Source organism: Geotrypetes seraphini, chromosome 8 (genome assembly GCF_902459505.1).
Source record: "Geotrypetes seraphini chromosome 8, aGeoSer1.1, whole genome shotgun sequence".
NCBI lineage: Eukaryota > Metazoa > Chordata > Amphibia > Gymnophiona > Dermophiidae > Geotrypetes > Geotrypetes seraphini.
In genome coordinates, this window is record NC_047091.1 from 116,844,329 (window position 1) to 116,870,961 (window position 26,633).

General features: G+C 44.0%; 1 protein-coding gene across 6 annotated transcripts in view; it reads right to left on the minus strand.

The window, feature by feature from the left end:
* MEF2B (myocyte enhancer factor 2B) overlaps window positions 1-26,633 on the minus strand; it is a 111,014-nt gene that overhangs the window by 43,218 nt on the left and 41,163 nt on the right. For 5 of the 6 annotated variants that reach the window (XM_033953933.1, XM_033953932.1, XM_033953936.1 and 2 more), the window contains exon 2: window positions 19,374-19,462. The gene's annotated coding sequence lies outside the window, so the exon portion shown is untranslated. Of the gene's footprint in view, window positions 1-15,109; window positions 15,172-19,373; window positions 19,463-26,633 lie in introns of those variants that run through there. The other variant, XM_033953934.1, reaches the window with a different exon arrangement.

The following is a 26,633-nucleotide window of genomic DNA, read 5'->3' on the forward strand; positions in this document are numbered from 1 at the left end:
GCTGTGCTCCTGGGAATATCAAGAAACATAGAAACATGAAGGCAGATAAAGGCCAAATGGCCTATTCATGGCATCCATTATCTCCTCCTCTCCTTAAAAGATCCCATGTGCCTGTCCTGTGTTTTCTGGAATTCGGATACAGTCTATCTCTACCACCTCTACTGGGAGATTTTTCCAAGTATCTATCACCCTTTCCTTAAAAAAGTATTTGCTTAGATTACTCTTGAGCCATCACCTCTTAACTTCATCCTATGTCCTCTCTTTCTAGAGTTTTCCTTCATTTGAAAAGAACTTGCCTCCTGTATGTTAATGCCACACAGTGACGAAGCAAGGGTAGGTGGCACCTATGGTGGGGGTACCCACTCTTCTCTGCTCTGTTCCTGCCCCCTGCTGGGTGCCTTCCCTCTCCCATATACCTCTAACATTTTGCCATCGCGAGCAGCAGCTCCAACCTACTGCCCGCGCCAGCCTCGGGAGGGGTGGGAAATAAGAATTAAAAGCAAAAGTCATCAAATGGGCTTCGAGGGCAACTCCAGTAGTTGGGAAGTAGAACCAGAGCCGGACAGAGTTATTACTACTACCACTTATCACTTATATTGTGCTGAAAGGCGTACACAGCACTGTACATTTTGATATTTATAGACAATCCCTGCTCGGAAGAGCTTACAATCTAACTTGGACAGACAGACACAACATATAGGGCTGGGGATGCAGAACCCAAGGTGAAAGGAGTTAGGAGTTGAAAGCACTCTCAAAGAGGTGGGCTTTTAACTGGGCCTTGAACACTGCCCGGAATAGGGATTTGGGCACCTTGTTCCAAGCATACGGCGCAGCAAGGCAGAAAGGACGGAGTCTGGAGTTGGCAGTTGAAGAGAAGAGCACAGAAAGGAGGGACTTACCAGCTGAGTAGAGCTCATGGGGGGGGGGGGGGGGAGATCATAGGGGGAGATAAGTGAAGAGAGATAGTGAGGGGCAGCTGAGTGAAGGCATTTGTAGGTCAGTAAGAGGAGTTTGAATTGTAGTCTGAAACTGTAGTCTAATCTATGCTCCAAAATAGGCAGAGAGATAAAGTACACCAATATTTAATCATGAAGAAACAACCTGTGCAGAGTGCCAGATACTACTCTGGTCAGCTTATTCGGCAGACTTGATGGACTGTGCAGGCCGACATTTACTATGTAACATTTAAACAGAAGGGATTTTGGATTTAGTTCACGACTTTTTCAGTTGTAGCTCAAGGCGAGTTGTGTTCATGCAGGACAGTGACAGAATTTATCACCGTCCCCATTCCCATGGATAACCACAGGAAACCATCACCATGTCATTCTTTAAGGAGAGGGAAGAATCAGAATATGAATGGGCAGAGCCACTGACCCTCAAGCCTTGCATTGAAGAATGCTGATGTAGAATGACTGAGGTTGATATAGACACTAAAGAATGACAGTCTCTGGTATCCACAGCAGATATTGTGATGTCATAATGTCTCATTCCACCAATGTCTAAGAGCCAACCTCATCAGTGATGTCACAATGGGTTCATTATCCTATTCTTGGCTCACATAATAATCAGAGTATAAATGGGCACAGCAACTGACCCTCAAGCCTTGCATTGAAAAATGCTGGTGTAGAAGGAGTGAGGTTGAGATAGACATTAAAGAATGACACAGGATGGTTTCCCATGGTTATCCGGAGGGACAGGGACGGTGGAAAATTCTGTCAACGAAGTCATTCTCTACGCAACTTCATTTGGAGAGTGTGTGTGTAGGTTTTAGCCTTTCAGCCATTCTGGGCTGTGGAAATAGAGAAATAGAAGTTTCAACCTAAAGAACACAGGAATAAGAAGGAATTAATTCAAAGAGATACATGAGGAAGCTGTGTCTACAGGGAAAGCACGGTAGAAACACAGAGCAGCCTCACTGGGGAAAGAACTTGAGACAAAAATGGTAAAGCAATTGAAAAAAATAAAAAGCCTGAAATAAGATGTGATGAGGTACAGAAAAAGCTAATGATCTTCGGGGTCTCTGGACAGATAAATGAGACTTAGGTCTTCGCTGCTCTCAGAGTTTGTATTTCAATGACAATGAGAGGGGAAAACTTTCCATAGCATTTCTGTGGGTAAAATACCACTTTGCCCAGTTTTATAAAATTGGCTTATGATGGGATGGGCAAGTAAATTACTGTATCAGTACAGACTGCATCTTAGCCAGATGAAGTAGAGGGGTTCGCAAATAAGAACATACCATACTCTGCCAGGCCGATGGTCCATCTAGCCCAGTATCCTGCTTCCAACAGTGACCAACCACCTAACATAGCAAGTCTCCAATCCATACTACTGACCTCAGACCATACATATTACTGACCAGCATATCAGTCCATACATATTGGGTATGTATTCATGCACTGTTCCGTAAATATGTGCATATGTTCCATAGCCTGCATTTTACAGGTGGCCATGCACATGGGAGGACTCTACGTGGAGTGTTGAGAAGCACACATTCTATAAGTTACGCATGTATCATCGGCACCCATATGCACACACTTAAACCAGCTCTATGGCTGGCATAAATGCTCATGCCTACACGCATATTTCCAACTAACCAGCTACAGAATAGGTGCCTATCTATAGGTACTCTGTAACAGAATTTCCCCCTACCTGTCCTGCATTTCTCCGTCACTCAAAATCAAGGAATTTGCCTTTAGAAGGCTTCTCTGGAGCAGCAAGTTAAAAAACACAAAGAAAGTTACATCAGTCTCTAGTATTCCCTTGTCACTACAACAGAAGGATGGAAAAAAAATTAAATCCTACATAAACCTCACATCTCCTGCCACATCAATAAAATCACTAACTTCACACGTGTGAGCATGCATCTACTGATTTTGCAGGTGTGATTTAGGGTCAAAGAGCTTTATAGAACTTAACGTTTTTTTCCCCACACTGTTTGTAGTAACAAGCATTACAGAAAGAGAGAAACACGAGGGCAAATAAAGGCCGAATGGCTCATCCAGTTTGCCCATCCACTATCTCCTCTTCTCCCTAAGAGATCCCATGTGCCACGCTATCTTGAATTCAGAATGCTTATTAAAATCTTCCTAGTTCACATAACCCAGAGACACTGTCCTATGTTGAAGGAATGCTTTCTACTTAATGCTCCCATACCCAGTTATACCCCGCCAGAAAATTGCTTAGCCCTGTTTGTTTGTACTGTGGTCCGAATGGCTTTGGCAAAACACTGGCATTCCACCAAAGTTCCTGAGCGACGATACCTGCTCTGTTGTCTGGACTATGTACATTTAATGTGTAAACTAACGGCGCCACGGTGCCAGAGGTTGGCCCCTTATCATAAAATCTGGGATAGCTATGTTGCTTGGAGGTCAGTCTTCTCTCCGTTATAGCTGTACAACTGTGTGCTGTTGTCCTGTTTGTGTTGGTGCGAAGCTCTGCGAGGGGGGGGAGGGGCATTATCAGCTTAAGGTTTTATAATTTGCTTTTCAATGTTTTGTATGGGGGGTGTGTGGAGGGATTTGAGGGAGGGACTGGGTGGGTTGTTTGGAAAGTGATGCTGCTTTTGTTTGGATTGTATTCTGAAAAATTTCAATAAAAAAGATTTGGGGGAAAAACAAAAATTCTTCCCTCTCACCTCCTGCCCTCTTCCATGACATACACTAATCGAATCCTCATGTTTCATTATCATAAGGTAACAGAAAAATCAGTAGCAGATAAAATGTGTTAAAATTACCCCTTTTCTCTTCCCCAGAGAGTACAGCTCTGCACCATGATGTCAGCATGATTAGGAATTCCCATTAATATACTTAGGAAGTGGAGTATGACACGTGACAAAGTTTGCCTCCATATTTCTAGCATGCTGGCTACCTCTAAACTGAGACTAACAACATTGCTTACTGTTAAGACACCTTGCATAGGGACCTGCGAGACGGCCTGGTTAGGCAGTTAGCCATTCCTTTCACCCTCACACATGCTGGAACTGCCATCATCTCTCAGTTGGAAGAAAAAGTGCAGTGTCTGGGCAGCACTGCATTTACAGGGAAATGTTATCAGAAAATATTTATTAGTGCATATTTCTGGGTCATTTATATCAAAGCAAAAGCGTCTAAACTTCCTATTTGAGGCTCTAATTACAAGGTGCCCTGGGAGACAGTGAAATCCCCTGAGGTGTATAATGTTTCCACGCTTTGCTTTTTTTTTTTTTTTTTTTTTCTCCTGCAGTTAACACCCTGCAGCTCCTTACATTGTTGAACAATTAAATCTTTCTGAATTAAAAACAGCATCTCCTTAAAGTGGTGGTATTGAGTGTCTCCCTCAGAATCGGGGCAGCACGGCCTATCACGCCCACTGCACATAATTAAACTGTGAAATCTGTTGCTAGAGCAGTGGTTCTTAACCTGGGTTCGACCGAACCCCAGGGGTTCGGTGAGTCAGTCTCGCGGGTTCGGCGGAGGTCAAAACACACCTCCGACTCATATAGCGCTTCGGTCACGTTCAATCATTTATCAGTTATTCAGTGATTTTGATCAAGACTGATCGTGTACTCGGTTTCTTGATCTATCAATCTGTAACTAACGCCTTATATACATCAATCAATTCCTGATCAAAATTTGTGATTTAACTGATAGATGATTGAACGTGACCGAAGCGCTTATGATTCGTGATGATGTCCATAATTGGCTGCAGGTGATCACGCAACATCGCTTGGCCTATCTGTGCTACAGGGGATTTGATGCGCACAGTAGTCGAATTGTAACTGTTGTGATGGTACGTCGTGTGATACCTATTTTAATATTTTAATCCCTTACTAACTATGTCGAGCAAAATACGAAAGTGGTCGGAATGTGATGGGAGTCAGCGTCCTAATTGCATTATTATTCGAAATATAGGAGAACTTTTTTGTTTTCAAAATTGATATTATTTTTTCCCTCACTGTATACCTATGTTTTGAATTTGTAAAAATCATATTTTATTTTTCCAATAAAGAAGGGTTCGGTGAACACGCATATGAAACTGGTGGGGTTCAGTACCTCCAACAAGGTTAAGAACCACTGTGCTAGAGGATGTAGTCAGTGTGACCAGTACAGCAGGATTCAAAAGAGGCTTGGACGTACTCCTGGAGGGCCAGGTAGACTGGGAAAGCCATTGCTTGTTCCTGGAAACGAGTTATAGGAAACAGTTCTACTTTTGAGAATCTAAAACAGGGGTGTCCAACCTTTTGGCTTCCCTGGGCTGCATTAGCTGAAAAAATTTTTTCTTGGGCCGCACAAATGCGCAGATGCTGCAGCAAGACAGAGGAGGGAGCCGGCAAGACGGTAAACACCTGGGGGCAGCAGAGGAAAACACTGCATCGCCCTCGACCAGGGCCACACAAAATACTTCACGGGGCCGCAGGTTGGACACCCCTGATCTAGAAGGTACTTGTGATCTCGACTGGCTACTGTCAGACACAGGATATTGGTCTGATGTAGAGAATGACACAGGGACAAATTTTTCTCTGTCCCCACAGGAACTCATTTTTCCATCTCTGCGAGTTCTTTTCCTGTCCCTGCCCCATTCCTGCAAGCTCCATCCTCATCTGCACAAACCTCAAACACTTTAAAATCATAAGTGTTTGAGGTTTGTGCGGTTAAGGCAGAGCTTACAGGAATGGGGCAGGGGCAGCGACAAAACTCATGGGGACGGGGACAAATTTGTCCCTGTGTCATTCTCTAGTCTGATGCTGCATGGCTTTCTTATGTTCCTATGGGCATAACCAGAAGTAGACTGGAGAGGAGGCAAGCATTTCCTCTCAGTCCCCCCTTTCCCCCTACAGCTGTTGTTGTTGTTGACACCACCCCCCACTGCTGCTGTTGCCATTGCTGCCCCTCATACTAATGCTGCTACTGCCGATCCCCACCCCCACGGATCATTCCTTTGCTGGTAGGGATGCGCAAACCCTGCCAACCGAAGAGTTTCCCTGCTGGAGCCTAGTCCACACTACCTGAGCAGCTGGGGTTATCAAATTTTGAAATGAAAAAAAAAAAAAAGAAGACACTTGACCCCCCACCCAAGCCATCACCCCATCCTCCAGAAACTAATTTTGAAACTAAACATCAGCACCTTACATGCAGTTTGGCAGGGCAGATTTACTCAGAATCCGATAGCTCTCTCCCCTCTAATCTCCACGGTGTTACAATTCAATTTTCTTCAGGCCACCGGCAGCTCGAGGTGAGCCTGCTGCCGCTGGCCTGCCCCGGAAGCCGCTTTTCTGCAAGTCCTGTCTATGCGGGAACAGGAAGTCACTGCAGAGAAGCAGCTTCTGGGACAGGCTGACGGCAGCAGGCTCACCTTGCTGAGCTGCCAGCGGCCCGAAGAAAACTGAACTGTAATAATGAGGAGGTAAGAGGGAAGAGAGCCACTGGACTCCTTGTAAGTCAGCCTTGCCAAACCCAGACAGATTCACACAATTATTATTATTATTTTTTTTGTTTAAACCCTATCTGGACAGGCCTCTAAAAAGGGGACACGTTTGGGTTTTCCTGGGCGTATGGTAACCCTATGAACAGCAGAAGTCAGCAGGCTGCTCCGGCCTCTGACACCCAGCACTTTTGCACACATTCAGTTCACATTTTCAACAGTCTGTGTGGAAGTGCTGGGTGTCAGAGGCCGGAGCAACCTGCTGACTTCTGCTGTTCAGGATTGGAGAGGACCTGAGCACATTCTTCCTGTTTCTTATCGGATTCCATTTAAATACAATATTCTTTTCAAATTCTTTACAATGGTCTTCCCTCTTTTTTTTTTTTTTAAATTTAGTTCAATATTCTCCCCAGAGAACCTTTCCAGTGTTCTCCCTAGCGCCTTTCAGCCGGGCGCCCCGCCCGGCTAGATTAGGTGAGCGCCCGGCTGTCATCTTGGCTGCAAATTCGCCTCCGCCTGACTTTTTTTTTTTTTTTTTTAAGCGCCAGAAAAGGGTTTTCAGCTTTACTTTTTTAAACAATTTTCCTACTGCTGGTCGATTTTTACAGTTGCAGTTGGAGGCAGGGGCTGCAGGCTCATTATGACCCAGTGCACAAACAGGAAGAACCCCGACGTCGTGTTTACTTTTGTTCTGCAGCTTATCGTACAAGACGCTCCTGCACAAAGCGAAACCAATCAGAAAGAGGAGAGGCGGAAGCTCGCAGCTGCGTGCTTCAGTAACTGCTGCTGGCTAACGGAGGGAGAAGATACCTAAGAGAAATGAAGAAGGTCCAAGAAATAGATTCGCTACAGGCTAAGGCGGGAGATAGGGCAGGGAGGAAAGCTTACAACTTGGTGTTCTTGCTAGCTTCGGGCCTTCCTCGCTGCCGGGTCCTGCCTACTTTCTGTTTCCATGAAGGCAGGACCCGGCAGCGAGGAAGGCCCGAAGTAAGGAAGAGCTCCAAGTTGTAAGCTTACCTCCGTTGCTGACCTATCTCCTGCCTTAGCCTGTAGCGAATCTGCCGACCGAGGCGGGGGGGGGGGGAGAAGTGATGGGGGGGAGAGAAATGCTGTTACTGCTGCACCCAATTAGGGGGGAGAGAAATGCTCCTGCTGCACCCAATTGGGGGGGGGGGAGGAAGACCAGGGAAAGGAAAGGAGAAGAGAGGAAAGAGATGCCAAGACCATAGAAGGGAGGGAAAGGAGATACCAGACTAGGGGGGGTGTAGAAGGAGACAGATGCCAGACCAGGGGAAAGGAAGGAAGGAGGGAGAAAAAGGAAGGAGTGGAGATGCAAGATAATGGAGGGGGTGGGGGAGCGGAGAGAGATGCCAGGGCATGGGGGAGGGGAGGGAAACTAAGGAGACAAATGCCAGACCAGAGGGAAAGGAATGAAAGGTGCCAGAGCAAGGAAGCAGAGGGAGACATAAGAGAGGAGAGAGATTCCAGGGCATGAGGGGAGGGATGGGAAGAGAATTGCTGCAGCAGCACCCAATTGGGGAGGAGGAGAGGAAGAGAAGTGCTGCTGCTGCACCCAATTGGGGAGAGAGAGGGGAGAAGGAAGACCAGAGAAGGGAGAGGAGAGGAAAGAGATGCCAAGACCATAGGAGGGAGGGAAAGGAAAGGAGTTACCAGACCATGGAGGGGAGAGATATGTCAGGGCATATGGGGGGAGGGGGAGGAGACAGATGCCAGACCAGGTGAAAGGAAGGAAGGAGAGAAAGGAAGAAGAAGAGATGCCAGATAATAGAGTGGAAGGGGGAGATGGAAGGAGAGGAGTGAGATGCCAGGGCATGGGGGGAGAGAAGGGGATAGAGGTGCCAGAGCATAGGGGAAGTGGTGGAAACAAAAAAAATGGAGAGGGGGTGAAGCTGAAATGGAGAGAAAGGGCACAGGAGTACAAAGGCACAGAGTACAAAGGGCACAGAGTACAAAGGGCACAGAGTACAAAGGAGAGAAAAGGCAAAGGATATACAGTTTATTGAAGGGACATAGAAAGAGGGAAGATGCCATATGGAATAGAGAGAGGGCGGACACTGGATGGAAAGGGCAGAGAGGGTGGACAGTGGATGCAAGGGGGAGAGAGAGAGGGCAGAGGCTGGGTGGAAGGGGCAAAGAGAGAGGACAGATGTTGCATGGAAGGGAGCGAGGACAAACGCTGAATAGAAAGAAGAGAGTGAAGAGAAGATGATTAAAGCAGAAACGACAAAAGGTGGAAAAAAATTGTTGTTGCTTTACGTAGAATCAAATAGTATTGTAACTGTATTGATTAAAGTTTATCAATAGGAAATAGAAATAAGGCAGTTTTTTGGGGACTAAACCCCTTTCCTCAGGTCAGGACAAGATACCATAACAGCAGTATACTGTACTGTCTTGAAGAAAGATTTGGCCTCTGAAAGCTAATTACTACTAATTGAAAAATGGATTAGTCCAATAAAATGGTATTTTCTTATTTCTCTCTTCCCTGTTTTATTTATATTTGTTAATTTGTAAAGTGGTGATTGTTATGTAGCAGTTTTTTCAAATTTACATCTACTGTCTTTATATTTTGTACAGTATTAGGGTACGTGTCACTGTTTCTGTGGTGTTGCATTGTATGCAGAGTCTGGTTTTTTGGCGTTTCAGTTTAACTTTTGTCTACATATTTCTATTTTTAGTTTGTGATTATTCCATATTGGGCGAGGGTGTATCTGTGTTCTGTGCGTATGAAAAGGACATGGCTTTCTGTTAGCAATGACTGTACAGGATCAATTGACTGTGCAGGATCTGCCTTGTTTAGTTTTATAATGTATGTGTTGGTGTTCTAGTGCTCACTGCAGTGTTTAAGATGCTGCCTTTTCCTAGGTGCACCCTTGTTGTGTAACTCATGGATTATTACTAAAAATAACTATTTTCATATAGAAGAAGGGGTTATTAAAAAATGATAAGCACTGGCTGTCATATATACTAGGTACGCCACTGGATTTAATGACCCTATGCTAACTTGACTGTTGATGTAGGTGTTGTTCCCCCCATCACACACACACACTATAATGAATTAAATTAAAGCTGTATTAACATCAAACAGCTTTCAAATGACATTATAAGCAAATAAAAATAAAATATTTTTAATACATTGTTAATTATTACCTGCATTTTTACCTAAACTGTTTTGCCTAGCTCTCACTTTGATTTTTATCTGCTACTTTTTTATTTTGCTGTAGTGCGATCACACAGGTCTCCTTCAAGGCTCAGTAACACCTCTCCATAAATTATGTGGAAGAGGTTTGGAAGTGGGGATCGCATATATTTCATATCCTCAGTGAGACCTCAGGAAGGAATCTAGTGATCAAAATATTATTAGAGGTGCTGTAGAGACGTTTCTTGTATGACTGGATGAGCTATATTTATCTTTTTTTTTTAGTTGTTTAAATTCAAGCAGAAATAAATGGCTAGATTGAACCTGATGATTTCATTAACGCACTTCCCTTTTTTAAATCTCTATACCATTTGAAAGAGGGTGAATATCTAATTATTCACTTCTAGAATTGGATACTTCTTAAATTTAGTAAAAATATTCTGGCACAAGTGTCAAACTTTAAAAAAAGGAAGTCATAGTGAGCATTGAAAAATAATAATTAATAAAAATAGTACACATTTAGGGCTCCTTTTACAAAGGTGCGCTAGTGTTTTTAGCACACACACCGGATTAGCGTATGCTATCTAAAAAACTACCGCCTGCTTAAGAGGCGGTAGCGGCTACATGCCCGGCAATTTAGCGCACGCTATTCCGCGCATTAAGGCGCTCACGCATCTTTGTAAAAGGAGTCCTTAATTTTCCCCACCACCAAATTTCCCGTCTCGCCCACTCCACCCAGCTACTTTTTCATGCCACCCGGCTGGAAAAAATTTCTAGGGAGAACACTGCTTTCGTTCTTCATCTCAACTGTTATTGACTGTTCCATCATTTACCTCCCCTTTTACAAAACTGTGGAAGCTGTTTTTAGCGCAAGCTGGTGTCCTGAATGCTTTGCGCTGCTCCTGACACTCAGGCCCTCTTTTACTAAGATGCACTAGCCAATTAGCACAAGCTAAACACTAACACGTGCATTTTAGCCTATGGATGCATTAGCGATTAGCACGCGCCAATCAGTTAGCGCACCTTAGTAAAAGAGGGGGTCAGAGTTCCTATGAGCATCAGGAGCAGCGCAGAGCATTCAGCATGTCAGCTTGCACTAAAAACCATTTCCACAGTTTTGTAAAAAGGGGGGTTAGGTAGTTATTTCTGGATGTTCACACAAACCCTGCCTTTTCAGTTATGGCACCTAAATTTTGGAACTCCCTTCCCCTATACCTCCATACAGAAAAGGTCTTTTTTAAAAACTTTTAAAGCTCAATTACCGTATTTTCGCGGATATAACGCGCGCGTTATACGTGATTTTACGTACCGCGCATACCCTTCGCGCGTTATATGCCTGAGCGCGGTATACAAAAGTTTTTAAACATAGTTCCCACCCCGCCCGACGCCCGATTCACCCCCCAGCAGGACCGCTCGCACCCCCACCCCGAACGACCGCTCGCACGCGCTCCCACCCGCACCCGCATCCACGATCGGAGCAAGAGGGAGCCCAAGCCCTCTTGCCCGGCCGACTCCCCGACGTCCGATACATCCCCCCCCCCGGCAGGACCACTCGCACCCTCACCCCGAAGGACCGCCGACTCCCCAACAATATCGGGCCAGGAGGGAGCCCAAACCCTCCTGGCCACGGCGACCCCCTAACCCCACCCCGCACTACATTACGGGCAGGAGGGATCCCAGGCCCTCCTGCCCTCGACGCAAACCCCCCTCCCTCCAACGACCGTCCCCCCCCAAGAACCTCCGACCGACCCGCGACCCCCCTGGCCGACCCCCCCACCCCCCTTCCCCGTACCTTTGGAAGTTGGCCGGACAGACGGGAGCCAAACCCGCCTGTCCGGCAGGCAGCCAACGAAGGAATGAGGCCGGATTGGCCCATCCGTCCTAAAGCTCCGCCTACTGGTGGGGCCTAAGGCGCGTGGGCCAATCAGAATAGGCCCTGGAGCCTTAGGTCCCACCTGGGGGCGCGGCCTGAGGCACATGGGCCAAATGACCATGTGTCTCAGGCCGCGCCCCCAGGTGGGACCTAAGGCTCCAGGGCCTATTCTGATTGGCCCACGCGCCTTAGGCCCCACCAGTAGGCGGAGCTTTAGGACGGATGGGCCAATCCGGCCTCATTCCTTCGTTGGCTGCCTGCCGGACCGGCGGGTTTGGCTCCCGTCTGTCCGGCCAACTTCCAAAGGTACGGGGAAGGGGGGGTGGGGGGGTCGGCCAGGGGGGTCGCGGGTCGGTCGGAGGTTCTTGGGGGGGGGCGGTCGTTGGGGGGGGGGGGGTTTGCGTCGAGGGCAGGAGGGCCTGGGATCCCTCCTGCCCGTAATGTAGTGCGGGGTGGGGTTAGGGGGTCGCCGTGGCCAGAAGGGTTTGGGCTCCCTTCTGGCCCAACTACACGAAGTACGGGGAAGGCGGGTGGGGGTGTCGTGGGGGTCGGCCAGGGGGGTCGCGGGGCGGCTGGGGGACGGGCGGAGGTTCTTGGGGGGGGGCGGTCGTTGGGGGGAGGGGGTTTGCGTCGAGGGCAGGAGGGCCTGGGATCCCTCCTGCCCGTAATGTAGTGCGGGGTGGGGTTAGGGGGTCGCCGTGGCCAGGAGGATTTGGGCTCCCTCCTGGCCCAATATTGTCGGGGAGTCGGCGGTCCTTCGGGGTGGGGGTGCGAGTGGTCCTGCCGAGGGGGGAGAGAATCGGACGTCGAGGGGGGGCATCAGGCTTTCAGGATGGGGACAGGACTTCAAGGGGGGACAGGCAGATCTTCAAGGGGGACAGGCAGACCTTCAAGGGGGACAGGACTTCAAGGGGGGACAGGCAGACCTTCAAGGGGGGACAGGACTTCAAGGGGGACAGGCACGGAGAGGCGGGGCAGTGCACCGAAAGTCAGGGTGAGTCGGGGCAACCAGAGGAGAGTCGGGGCAGTGCACCGAAAGTCAGGGTGAGTCGGGGCAACCAGATGAGAGTCGGGGAGGGCGAAAGGAGAGTCGGGGTGGCCAGAGGAGAGTCGGGCAGCATGCGCGTTATATGCCTGAGCGCGGTATAGAAAAGTTTTTGTACATATCATCGTGATTTCTGCGCGCTATACCCCTGTGCGCGTTTTACAATGGTGCGCGTTATATCCGCGAAAATACGGTAAAAGCCTTCTATTTCTCACAGGCCTTTAATATATAGTTAATTTTTTTTCTTATCAAGATTATTTTTTTTATCCCATAACATCAAGTTTTTGCTTTTCCCTTTTCAAAAACTTTAATTTTATCCTTCACCTTGTTCAATAGTATTTTGGTTTTTTTAGTTAGTGTTTTTATTCCCTTACCCCAGGGGTAGGCAATTCCGGTCTTTGAGAGCCGGAGCTAGGTCAGGTTTTCAGGATAGCCACAATAAATATGCCCGAGATAGATTTGCATCTCAAGGAGGCAGTGCATGCAAATCCATCTCATACATATTCATTGTGGATATCCTGAAAACCTGACCTGGCTCTGGCTCTCGAGGACAGAAATTACCTACCCCTGCCTTACCCCAATTTTTATTGTAAACTGCCTTAGATTATAACATTGGTTTTATACTGATGGTATATCAAATAAATTAAACTTCAACTGAGCCTGATGTGGGGGGACCCAGGCCCTTAAAGCCCCTCCATGGCTACACCACTGCTAAAACAGAAACAAACCAGCACAAAAAGCTGCAGAAAACACCCAAGAAGTACTGGCAGGCAAGAACTGGGGTTGAATATTTTTTTCAAAACCTTCTGCTACATTTTCTGTGATTTTGGATAGTGATATTTCTAATCTTAGTGGGAAAAGATTGCGATGGAGGTAGATTGTTTTGGACAGAAAGTGGGGTAGCAAGATCCATAAAAAGATAAAAGCAGAAGAGTTTCTTCCAAAAATCTGGGGTTTCTGTTTGTTTGAATAAGCTTGCAGTGGCATTGAAATGTTTGACTGATTATGGGGTTTTCAAAAGCAGTTGAAAGCATGGATTTTTACAGATTTTTTTTATCAGTAAGTAGTACTGTAATAGAGGGAGGGGAGGGTATAAATTGCAGTATGACTTATTTTCATTTTTACATTGTAATCCTCTCTGTATGGTCATTTTGTTGAAAGTTGTGTGAAATTAACATGATATGCAAAGCGATCACTACCCTCTTGTGCTATCCCTTCCCCCCTCCCTCAGTTTTGAAACTTTGAAAATTGTCCCCCCCCCCCCCCCCCCGGTTTTCAAAAAGTTGAGACAGAGCAGAGCTCTGCTGCAGTACTTTTCAACCAGTGAGTTTTTGGACAGGGCTTTAAAAGTTGTAAATGAACGGAAAACAGTTTTAAACGTTGGTTTCAGATGTGCTGGAAGATATGAATAGGACAGTCAGACTAGTGTCCAGCTGCATGGATAAAATAGAAGCAGCATCTCGGCCAATTGGTTGCATATTAATAATCTGTGCCTGCCGTGCTCTGCCTCTGCTCAGTTCTTGCTTCCGAGTCCATACAGTGGTTTTAAACATGGTGAAAGGCAGCATGCTGTGCTGGCTTGCTGGAGCAGCCATCTTGGTTCACCTCCCTAAAAATAACCCTCTCCTATCCACTAAAGCAGACTTTAGCAAAATAATATTAATAATAATAATTTATTTTCTTGTATACCGCCCCACCAGCAGTTCTAGGTGGTTCACAACAGAAAAACGGAGACATTTCAGCAGAACATACAATTTCAAAAATACAATACTACATACAACAGTATTAGCTAAAATACAATTTCAATGCATTGTTATCAATAAAAAACATAGGTTAAAAATCATTAGTTAAAAATGATTAAAAAATAAAAACACCATTATAACTATCAGCATTCTTGTTTATCAAATAAGTAAGTTTTTAATAATTTCCTATATGTAAAGTACGAATTGGCTTGAGCAATCAATGGGCCCATCCAGGAGTTCATCTTCCCTGCCTGATACTCCAATGTCCTGTCCAAAAAAGTCTTGTAACAACAGGCCCTTGGGGTAGGGAAGATAAACATACCTGAATTTCTGGTACAATTTACCAGATAAGAGGGTAATAATCTAAAAAGTGCCTTATAACAGAGAGGAGACAGGCTGGGCCAGGTCACATAAATGAATGGGACCAGGCAAGTTTCAACATGATGGCTGGTCCTAGCAAAGACCCCCCATTAATAGCGTCTCATTGGGAAACCACTAAGAAGATCCTCTCTGCTTGCTTGGATTTAGCAGGGATCCATTTATTTACTTATTTTTATTTTATCGGGATTTATTTACCGCTTTTTTCATGAAGAGATCCACCCAAAGCAATTTAAAATATACTGAATAGTAATCAGGTACGTGTTTTCCTTATCTGTCTTGGCAGGCTCATAACCTAACTGATATCTGGGACAATGGTGAGTTAAGTGACTTGGCCAGAGCCACAAGGTGCAGGCTGGGATTGTACTCACATCATCATAAAACCCTTAAAGAGAGAGGGGTTGGGGGAAGGGAAAGAAGGGGCCCTTGTGGTGGGGGGGGGTCTGCCCCAGGTGTGGCACCCCTCCTCCTCTCCGCCCCCCCTGCTCCTCTCCTTGCCCCTTCCCTCATACCTTTTTATTACTTCCCCAGCACGAGGTTCTGCCCATGTCAGCATTGGCGCTCTCTCTGACCTCACTTCTGTGACCCGCACCTAGGAAGTGACATCAAAGGGTGAGCTGACACTGATGTGGACATGCTGCTCATGCCAGAGAAGTTTAAATGGTACAGGGAAAGGAAGCATGTGCACGTGGCGGGGGTGGAGGGGGGTGGGGAAGGGGGCATATGCACACGGTGAGGGAGGTTGGGGAACTGATCTAAGCTACTTCACTTTCTCATCCTGCCTTTTTGTAGAAGCAGATAAAGGAATGTTGAAGTCACCCTCCTGAGACTCCAGGGAAATATTACAACAAATATTTTAAAAAAATCCCCAGATTGGACAAGTACACCCACGAGATCAGCAACAGCCATTATACAAAATGGAATCAATAAAGAATAAAAATCTTGATACCCATGTGGCACAGCTTCTCTGAAGCCACTGTGCATGGTAACAATGACAGAAGCTGGGTTTCAAGATTTCCCCACTGAATATACACGAGATCTACTTGCACATATCACTACCATTATAAGAAAACAGCGAGGCAGCTGGACCACTAGATCCAACATGGAAGGAAGAAAAGAAGCAGACCATATGAAGAAACAATATCTGTATTCAATGTACTTTATTCAGGGGCAAAACAACCAGCTAGAGAGTAACAAACAACTTCCAGCAGAACTGAAAAAAAAAAAAAAAAAGATCCTGGGTCCGTTTGGACCAGTGGTTCCCAACCCTGTCCTGGAGAACCCCCAGGTCAGTCAGGTTTTCAGAATAGCCCTAGTGAATATGCTTGAGAGAGATCTGCATATAATGGAGGTGCCAGGGCTATCCTGAAAACCCGACTGGCCTGGGAGTCCTCCAGGACAGGGTTGGGGACCACTGGTTTGGACCAACAAGAATTCAGTTCTGGTGGAAGTTGTGTGTTATGCACCAGCTGGTTGCTTTGCCTCTGACGTAACCATCTCGGGCGAAAAGTGGCCATGGTGGGCATTTTATCCTGGGGAGTACACTGAATAAAGATATTCAGGCTCATACGCTGGCGATCTCTCATGGTCAGCAGCAACACCAGAAATTCAATGCCGATGCCGTATCCGTTGACCAGCTTTCAATTTCTGGTCTTTTTTTGGCCATCTGAGACATAGCCAGCTATGGCAATATTCAGCAGCTAGCCAGCTAAGTCTCAATGGTCATTGATATACCACCCTTTCAGGTAGTTGTCTTTGGCCACTGAGCTTGGCTGGCAAGCTGCTGAATATTGACGGAAACAGAGATACTTAGCATGACATAGCTGTTTATCCCCCTCTGAATATCGGTGGATAGCCAGCTATATGCCATTTAGGCAGCTGGAAGCTATTCCCGGCCTTCTATCTAGCACTGAATATTGAGCCCGTTGTTTCGTCATATGGTCTGCTTCCATTGTATGCAAATAAATCTCATGCATATTCAATGGAAAAATCCTGAAAACCTGACTGGGTTGAAGATTGAGGTTCCCCACCCCTGGTTCTAGACTAAACCAAGTTATCAAGGAATGAGCTTTCAAGGGCAAGCAGCCACCAACCTCTGTTGGCTTTGCTATTCCAGATGAACATAGGTGAAAAGGCCACCCAATCAGAGGAATTGAAGAGAGGGAAGCTGACTCCCATCAGGGAGTCAGAATGCTCACTTCTCTCTGCTTCTTTCCTATCTTTTCAGGGGATGGTGTGATCAGAACAATGTGAATATAGAAAGTACTTTGGAAAGGAGTACCCCTGGAACACTACCATTATGTGATGTGATGAAAGATCACTGGGTTGCCAGCCAAATGGGTTTGACTTCATAGAATACCCAAGCGCTCCTGTGACACTTTTACTGTATAATAGCTGAGAGCCTAAGGCAGGGGTGGCTCTATAATGAGGCCAACTGAGGCGGTGGCCTCAGGTGGTACTGCTGAAGGAGCTGTACCTTGCTGCTGGCCAGCCTACCTGCTGATCAGCTCTTTCTGCTGCTCCCCTTCCTAGCATCTAATGCCTTCACCCTTTTCTCACCCCCAATTGACATTTGTCCAATCCCAACCCACCCTCCTGCCTTCCGCATCTACCATCAATTTGTCATAAAAGTTGCCGGGCGGTGGTAGCAAGTCACAGAATTACCCAGCTGCCGGTCCTGGCATCTTCTCTCCACTGTGGCCCGTCCCAGTGGAAACAGGAAGATGTCAGATAGGGTGGGTCGCAAAGGAGAGAAGATGCCGGGATGGCAGCAGGGTAACTCTGTGAATCACTACCGCCGCCTGGCAAATTTTATGTCACAATGAAGGTAGATGCTGGGGGGAGGGTGGAATAGGAAAAATGCCGATGGGGGGGAAGAAGGGTGAAAGCGGAAAGCTTAATTGTAGGGGCAGCCCTTGTACCACCCCCATTTTGGATGCTCAAGGGGGAGGGGGGCAGCTCATCCCTCACCTCAGGCAGATTGCCTTGAGCTGCTCCCGGACTGAGGAATGGTGGAGTGGGATGTTGTTAACTGCTTCTTCTACTTCTGCTCTCCCCGAGAAGGAAACATGTAATTCCTGAGGCTTTCCAGCGCAAACCGTTTCTCCCTGTGACCAGGGAGCAGAGCAGCTGCTAGATTACAAAGCTTTTGGTGCATTTTGACATTGCTTCCTCATTATATAGTGTATTTATAGAACGAGTCAGTGTGAACCGTGTAACCCAGAGCCACATCCAAGGGAAAACCAGATGCACGTTCAGATTTTCAGAAAGAAAAGCCACAAAAAGATCCTGCTACTTTTAATAAGTTTACATTTATTACCATTAACTGCAGAAAATTTCTGCCACATGGATTTTCACTTATTTATGTAAAAGATTCATAGGCTGCCTTTTCTTAAACAAAAATAAAAATAGCCTCTTTCTCATGTCTCATCTTAGCAAGAGGTGGCAGAAATCAAACCAAACCGAGTTAAAAATGTGTTCATTTATAGAAATTGTTTTTAAACTCACAGAACACATAGAGCTGTGTGCATTGGGCCTCAGTAGTGGAATAGCAGGTTTGTTACAGGGCAAGGAGTCAGGTGCACTTGCAAAACTGTCTACGTGCGAGGAGTATTGGTACTAGAATATCAAGGGTGCTGCATGGAAGGAATAAGGTGCACTGGTAGAGAAGTGTGGGCAGGAATAAAGTGCACTGGTAGAGCTATGTGTATGCAGGGGTCTTGGTACTGGAATATCAAGGGTGCTGCAGGGCAGTAATAAGGTACACTGGTAGAGCTGTGTGTGTGTAGGGGGTCTCAGTACTAGAACAGCAGGGGTGCTACAGGGCAGGAGTGATGAACACAGGCAGAGTTGGGTGTAGGAAGACTGACCATAATTTTTTTTAAAAAATCAGTTATTATTTTAAATGAATAAAAGAATTAAGACAAATTATTTTCTTTATAGTGGTCTCAGACAAGCATCGATATTTAAATTACTTGAACAAAAATTTGTTTTCCTTGAATTTTTCAGCAATGTAATTGTCTTTCATTTTCAGGTGTAAACCTATATATTTTCTTTAGAAATTTTCAAAATAATAAAAAAAACAACAACAAACAACATAGAGGAGACAGTTGGCTATTCCCCTCTCCCTCCCACAATCAGGAACTTGATAGGAAAAACACCAAAAGAATATAAATAAACAAAGGGCTGAAGCCCAGAAAATTAGACTCTGAGGAATATCATACTTCAAAGATAAACATAAAACACGATATAGATACATGTATATAGACTATATTTAGTTGAATAGGCCAAACTCCTTAGGAGGTGTGTAAATATAGGCCCTCTTTTACTAAGGTGTGCTAATCGATTAGCACGCACTAAACTCTAATGCATACATGTTAGTCTATGGATGAGTTAGCGTTTAGCGTGTGCTAATTCGATTAGTGCACCTTAGTAAAAGAGGGAGATAGTGTACTTAGCTGCAATAGAAAACCTAATATTAGATGTGTTGGACAACTGATTTGGTATGAACATTTGCAAATAAGTAGGATGATCGATGTGCTGATAACATAAGTAGAATGATTGACTAGGCCATAATTATGCCAGTCTTAATAACTCTGTATTGTAACACTGCTACAGAAGCTCCTGTAACTCTGTATAGAGCCCATGTATTGTAACACCTCGCAGAAGCTCTTTGTAACTCTGTATTATAACACCTTTTACAGACGCTCATGCAAACCGCTCTGAATTGACTCCCCAGACATTAGTTAACGGTATAGAAGCTCACAATAAACTTACCTTTTAAATTAAAGTGCTTTCTGTAATGCTCCCTCCTGTTTACACTGGGAAATGTTCAGCACATGCCATCAGAGACAACATATCACCATCTATATGGATTAGAAGATGTACATAGTGTATAGTCAAAGGGTCACTTAGGTAGACTGCACATATAGGGGTCCTTTTATTAAGGTGCGCCAACCGATTTAGCACCCGCTAAATATAATGGATGCCTTAGCATTTAGCACGCTAATCTTTATCGCATGCTAAATTGGTTAGCGCACCTTAATAAAAGGACCCCATAGTCAAAAAAAAAGAGGCAAAACTGCAACAAGAGGTTAGTACAAGCAAAAAAAAAACAAAAAAACAACTTGCCAATAACAGATAATTTATTAAAACACAACCATAAACAATGGTAGAGTGCTAAATGTCCAGTCAATTAAAACATTCCATCATGCTCCCAACATGTTTCAGTAGCTCTGTGCCTGCATCAAGAGTAAATCTGATACTTTATCTGGGATATAGGTCCCTCCTAAAATAAAAAGGTCATATGCGAGGAGCCGCTGAAATGTTCTCAGCCCAACCAAGAAGAGAATGACGTGGAGCCAAGAAACTTACAAGTTATTCCACACTTGATATGGAAAAGTGTCAAGTAAAGTGTGGCGTTTCATGGCTCTACATCATTCTCTTCTTGGTTGGGTTGAGAACTTTTCAGCGGCCTCTCGTACAGTACATCAAAGAAACTGAATAAATCATAGACAAAACTTAAATGGATAGAGACATGTAGGATAGAAACCAAACCTAAAACAAAAAAGTTTACTCAAGACTTATTGAGAAGACAAAAAGGCTGAAAAGAAAACCAGAAAAAAGTCAAAGGACAGGCCCACACCCTGTGCTCACAAAATGTGTGCTACACACTACAGAATGATTACCTTAGGGCAGGGGATCTTAACCTGGTCAGTCCAGTTTTCTGGATATCCACAATGAATATTTATGGAAGAGATTTGCATACAGTGTGTGTAAATCTATCTCATGCATGTTCACTGTAGATATTTTGAAAACCAGGCTGGTGGGAGTGTCCCAAGGACTGGGTTGATAAACTCTGCCATAGGAGAGAAAAATTCTTAAGGCTACTCAAAATCAACTTCCTGAAATCATTGCATACCACTAAAAGAAAACACACCTATATGTTATTATTATTAAACATCACCACTAAACCCTACTCATGTGTATGCACGGTATAATGTTTTAATTGACTGGACATTTAAAATGCCACCTTTGTTTACAATTGCTGTTTTAATAAATTATCACACCTACTGGTTGTTGATGAGCTGCTTTTTGGCTTGTGCAGACAGATACACCTGATAGCTCTCATGAAATAACTGTTTTTCCTTTGGAATGCATGCTAAAGTAAACAAATTAAAATAATTAATGCTTAAAATGTGACATGGTGAACTGAAAGGGGAAAGTCAGACTTCAACCGGGGTCTCCAGTACTGCGCCTGCAGCGAGACTGGGCACATTAAATGAGATATCATGGAATTCAACTAGTGTCACCTGGCATTTCTGTATCCGCTGTCCTGCTCTGGGTCAGCTGCCCTTTGGAAGTGCAGAGCTGCCAGGTTACCCAGTGACAAGAGGGAGATTGTAAGCCAGCCCTGGATTTCTAATAACCACATCCTATTGCTTTATGGGACCTGCGGCATGAATTTCAGCGAGTTGGATCGGGGACTACAACTCCCACCCTGCTCTGGGACATCAGTTCAAAACCAGAACTAGCAAATTCTCTCTCCTGGAACTGGGCAACTATGCAGCTCTGTAAGGGGGAGCTGCCATCTTATCTGTAGCTTTAAAAAGGAGAGGTATGACAGTGTGTGCAGGGTTAAAGGAGAACCGCCTTTCCCTCAGAGCAGTGGTACTGCATGTGGTGCCCCTGAGAGCATTGTCAGAAACCATGAGCTTGAAAAACTTTACACATCTCCCTTCACAGCTGGAACAAAAGTCAAAAATGCCAATGGAGAATGCTGATATCGAAGGTTTTCTCTACTTCTGTTTTATAAAATATGAATAAAATGAAAGAAGTGTAGTCCCTGACTAGGCCCTGTCCTTCATTCCGCTAACATGGTGCCAGTGGCCTAAAACTAGTTGCTTTGCTGCTTACAACAAATCACTTGAGTGGTCCTCTGTGGCTTAGGCTTGTGAAAGGTTAATGTGGATAATGAAGGACTAAAGAGCACCAAAAAAATAAAAATAAAATCCACAAAGAGGGTCATTTTATAACAGGCCACATAAGCGCTAATAATGAACTATTTTAAACATGTACATGGAGGCCTACATGTCCAGGAAATAGTATCATAAAGGCTGTATCATAAAGGCTAAAATTGTGGCTCAAGAGCATGTGCAAAGGTATGCAGCTGAAGTATATGTGGAGGTCAGAGATTTCTTGAATCTGTCCTGGAGGTTTCCCAGCCAGTCAGGTTTCCAGGATATCCACAATGAATATTCATGAGAGATATCTGCATACAGTAGAGGGAGTGCATGCAAATCTCTCTTCATGAATATTCATTGTGGATATTCTGGAAATCTGACTGGCTGAGATATTCACTGATGTAGGTGAATATTTTATAACTTACGCATATATTTCTGACTCCATACATGCTCTGCCCCAACAAGATGCTAGGAATTATTTTAAAAATGGATGGTTAACAAGACTAAGAATGCTATAATGCCTCTGTATCGCTCCATGGTACAACCTCACCTGGAGTATTGCATTCAGTTCTGGTCTTCTTATCTCAAGACACAGCGGCACTAGAAAAGGTTCAAAGAAGCGCGACCAAGATGATAAGGAAAGGCTACAAAGGTTAGGGCTCTTCAGCTTGGAAAAGAGACGGCTGAGGAGAGATATGATTGAAGTCTACAAAATCCTGAGTGGAGTAGAACGGGTACAAGTGGATCAATTTTTCACTCTGTCAAAAATTACAAAGACTAGGGGATACTCGATGAAGTTACAGGGAAATACTTTTAAAACCAACAGGAGGAAATATTTTTTCACTCAAAGAATAGTTAAGCTCTGGAACGCATTGCCAGAGAATGTGGTAAGAGCGGATAGTGTAGCTGGTTTTAAGAAAGGTTTGGACAATTTCCTGGAGGAAAAGTCCATAGTCAGTTATTGAGAAAGACATGGGGGAAGTCACTGCTTGCCCTGGATCGGTAGAATGGAATGTTGCTACTCTTTGGGTTTTTGGTAGGTACTAGTGACCTGGATTGGCCACCATGAGAACAGGCTATTGGGCTCGATGGATATTCTTATGACTACACATGTATTATGTAAAAGTATGCACCATCTTGCTGCTGCATGTACTGTAGCATATATATCTTGTAGAGTAATTTTAGAAGAGGTATTTTAATGCATGAAATCACTCTCCTAGAGTTGGTAACTGTATCTGAGTTCAGGGCAGGCTAATCTAGTCCTGTTTTAACAAATATCATCTATTTATCACAATGACTTCGTTCTACCCATCTTGCCCCTTCAGCTGCCTCTTTAAAAGTCTATGCTATTTGAATGTTCTAATGTGTGATTATTAGGTGTTTCACTAGTATTGTGCTGACATTATATCATATTCAGGTTATATGAATGTTCTTCCATACTATTATAGTATCATATCTATTCTGTTCCCATTTGTCACATTTTTGTTATATGACTGTCTTACAGTATCAGAAATACAAAACATCTAACAGCATTGTATCAAGTTTTCTAGGCTTCCATAACTGGCATAATGCTTGTTGTAGTTTTCCAGGTCGAGCTCAAGAGAGAGGATCCTCAAACCTGATTGGCTGGGCTTGAGGTGAATGAGGCAGGAAAGTCTATTGGTTATAATTTGAATTTTGGTGGATAAGTCCATTGGTCTCTTTTTCCCGTAGAATGGAAAATTTTCTGGTGAGTTTAAAGATGTTCTACCCATTAATTTTCCCACCAAAATTCAAATTGGTGACCAACAGACTTTCCTGCATCATTCGCCTCAAGTCCCAGCCAATCAGGTTTGAGGATCCACCATATAAAGACAAACTGCAGACCTCACATCATACCCTGAAGAAAGCCACAGCACGATGGTTGAAATGTCAGTTCTACTTACCCAGAAGTGGTGAGACCCAGAAAACTGCAACAAGCAGAACTGGATCATATTTAATGTCAAACTGTACTGTATACTGCCTTGGGAGAAACACTTCATAATTAATTAATAGATTGATAGGTAAATTGATAAATCAATTCATGCATGAAGGAGCCATTGTTTCAGCCTGTGATTTCTAATCCAGGCTTCCTAAGGCAATTACAAATGCTGGCATGATGTGGGATGTCTATCCTGAAAGATACTCCCTCCTCCCTGAAAAACTCAGCATCCTGGCAGATCCCCTCTTTCTCCCTCCAAACACTCAGCAATCCCCTAACACAGGGCTGTCCAAGTCCTGTCTTCGAGATCTACTGGCAGGCCAGGTTTTCAGGATATCCACAATGAACATGCATGAGAGAGATTTGCATACCAAGAAAGCAGACTGCATTGAAATCCCTTAGAGTTGGATTCGCTCCAGGTGGTGATGGATTTACTGTTGAGTTTTATAAATCATTTCAAACTGTATTATTACCCCAATTATTAAATTTATATCAAGATCAACTAATTAATGGTTGTGTCACAGGTACTATGGCAGAATCTTTAACTATTGTTTTGCCCAAGCCAAATAAAGATCCTACTTTGGTCTCAAACTACAGGCCTATTTCATTGATTAATGTGGATGGAAAATTGTTGGCAAAGATTCTAGCCTTGAGATTGGCCAAAGCTCTCCCATATATCATTGGAATGCACCAGACAGGGTTTGTTGCACAAAGGCATTCTTCTAATAACACCAGACTAGCGTTTCATGTGTTAAATTTATCAAAAACTCTAAAAGATCCAGCCTTCTCTGTGTCATTTGATGCAGAAAAAGCCTTTGATCGTGTGGAATGGACCTTTATGTACCATGCAATGGAATGGTTTGGAATTGGTTTGGGATTTATACAAATGATTCAAGCCTTGTATAGGTCCCCTTCTGCTAAATTGTATATTAATAATAATTTTTCAAAATGTTTTAATCTGAAGAGGGGAGTTAGACAAGGTTGTCCGTTGTCTCCTTTATTGTTTGATATTGTATTGGAACCCCTTTTATTAGCTATACAATAATCAAGGGAGATTCAGGGTATTCCTTATTCAGGTCGGGAATATAAAGTTTCTGCATAAGCGGACGATATTTTGCTTCATTTGAGGAATCCGGAATCTACCATTCCACATTTATTGGAATTAATAAATAAATTTGGGAAAATATCAGGATATAAAATAAATTGGGATAAATCAGAGATTCTTCCATTAAATATTCATTGTCAAAAAGGATTATTTGATTAATTTTCCTTTATATGGAAGGATAAAGGCATTAAATATTTAGGAATTTGGATTCATAATACAATAGAAGAAACGATGAAGGTAAATGAAAAATATTTATTGACAAAGGTTACAGAGATTTGTGAGCAATGGAACCCTTTGCATTTGTCTTGGTGAGGAAGAGTTCAGTCTGTTAAAATGATGATTTTGCCTGTGGTGTATTATCAAATGAGTATGTTATCAATTTATTTTCAGGGGTCTTTTTATAAGAAATAAAATTGTATTCTAACAAAATTTATTTGGCTCGGAAAATCTTCAAGAATTGCTATGGTATCTTTACAAAAACCAATTGCGGAGGGTGGGGTAAATTTTCCCAACTTTTATAGGTACCATCAAGCCTATATTATGCGTCAAGGTATGTACTGGATCCTCCCTGAGCTCATGAAAGAATTTTCAGATTGGTTGACGCTAGAATGGCAGCTCATGTTTCCTTTGAGATTAAGTCATGTCCTTAGTATCAAAATGCCTAGAATATATAAAGATCACAGAATATTAGTAGATACATGGAAAACATTAAGATATGTTAATGATTTAACACCTATTTCAATACTTCAATCAACATATCAGACCATATGGCTAAACTCCAAGATTAAAATTGGCGGATATAAGGTCATCTGGAAAGATTGAATGAAGGCAGGTATACGTACTTTAGATGATATTATTTCTAATGGTAAATTGCTTGATTTTTCACAATTGCTATGGAAATATGATCTTACAAAAATCACAAAATTATAAATGGTTGCAATTGAAGCAAAAAAATAGTATAGGATACTGCTAATACTGGACAATACACATCAGTATTGTTAGCCCAACAGACTTGAAAGGCTATGGCCTCAGAATCGGAGCCTACGCACAGCAGTGAATCACAAACTGAGATGATCCGCGTAGTTATACAGCTCCTGCTCCAATCATTGGCCGGTATTTAAATTTTTTAAAACTTTTCTACAGCAATTCAATAAAGCTAAAAACCTTACAACTTTTAAGGGATTCTGTGTATATGTGATAGCCAGGATTTGAAAAAAAGTAGACCAAAAAGACTTATCTCGTTGTTGACTTGTCTGTTTGCCGACGCGGCCAGCGTTTCGCGGGAATTTTAAACATCCGCTGCGTCAGGGCCACCAGGACTGATTGAGCCTGTGATTTTGAATGTCCTGGTGGCCCTGACGCAGCGGATGTTTAAAATTCCCGTGAAACGCTGGCCGCGTCGGCAAACAGACAAGTCAACAATGGGAGCAGTGACCCATGGATGGGTCTGAAAGCCAGGGCTGTCTCAGTGGCATGCCCACATTAAGTAAGGATGACAGAATGGCCCACTAAGAACCTCTTGCCACCAAATTATAAATGTAAATTTATTGAAAACCTTTAACTTTGAGCCTCAAGGTACACACAAGAACACTGTCATAAAACACAGAGGTGTCATTTTAATTTGATTAATTAATTTGTTTTCTATCCCGTTCTCTCCAAAGAGCTCAGAATGGATTACAGATTGGCAATACTACATTCACTAAGCCCACCTTACCTTGCCGGTCCGATCCATGTCCAGGCTCCCTATTCACAACGTGTCCTTATGCTAATTAGGCTGATTGGAGGCACGCCCCCAATCAACCACGGGGATTGCAGAAGAGCAATCCTGATGCATGCGCAGACCATCTTCTTTGCTTGTAGATGGCTTGCGCATGCGTCTAAGACCCCTCTAACCGCAATTTTTTTTTTAACTTTTACTTTTTTTGTAGCCCAGCGAGCCCGTGATTTTAACCCGTTTTAAACCCGCGGGCAGGAGAGATTCATGGCGGCAGGCAGGAGAGATCTGTGGA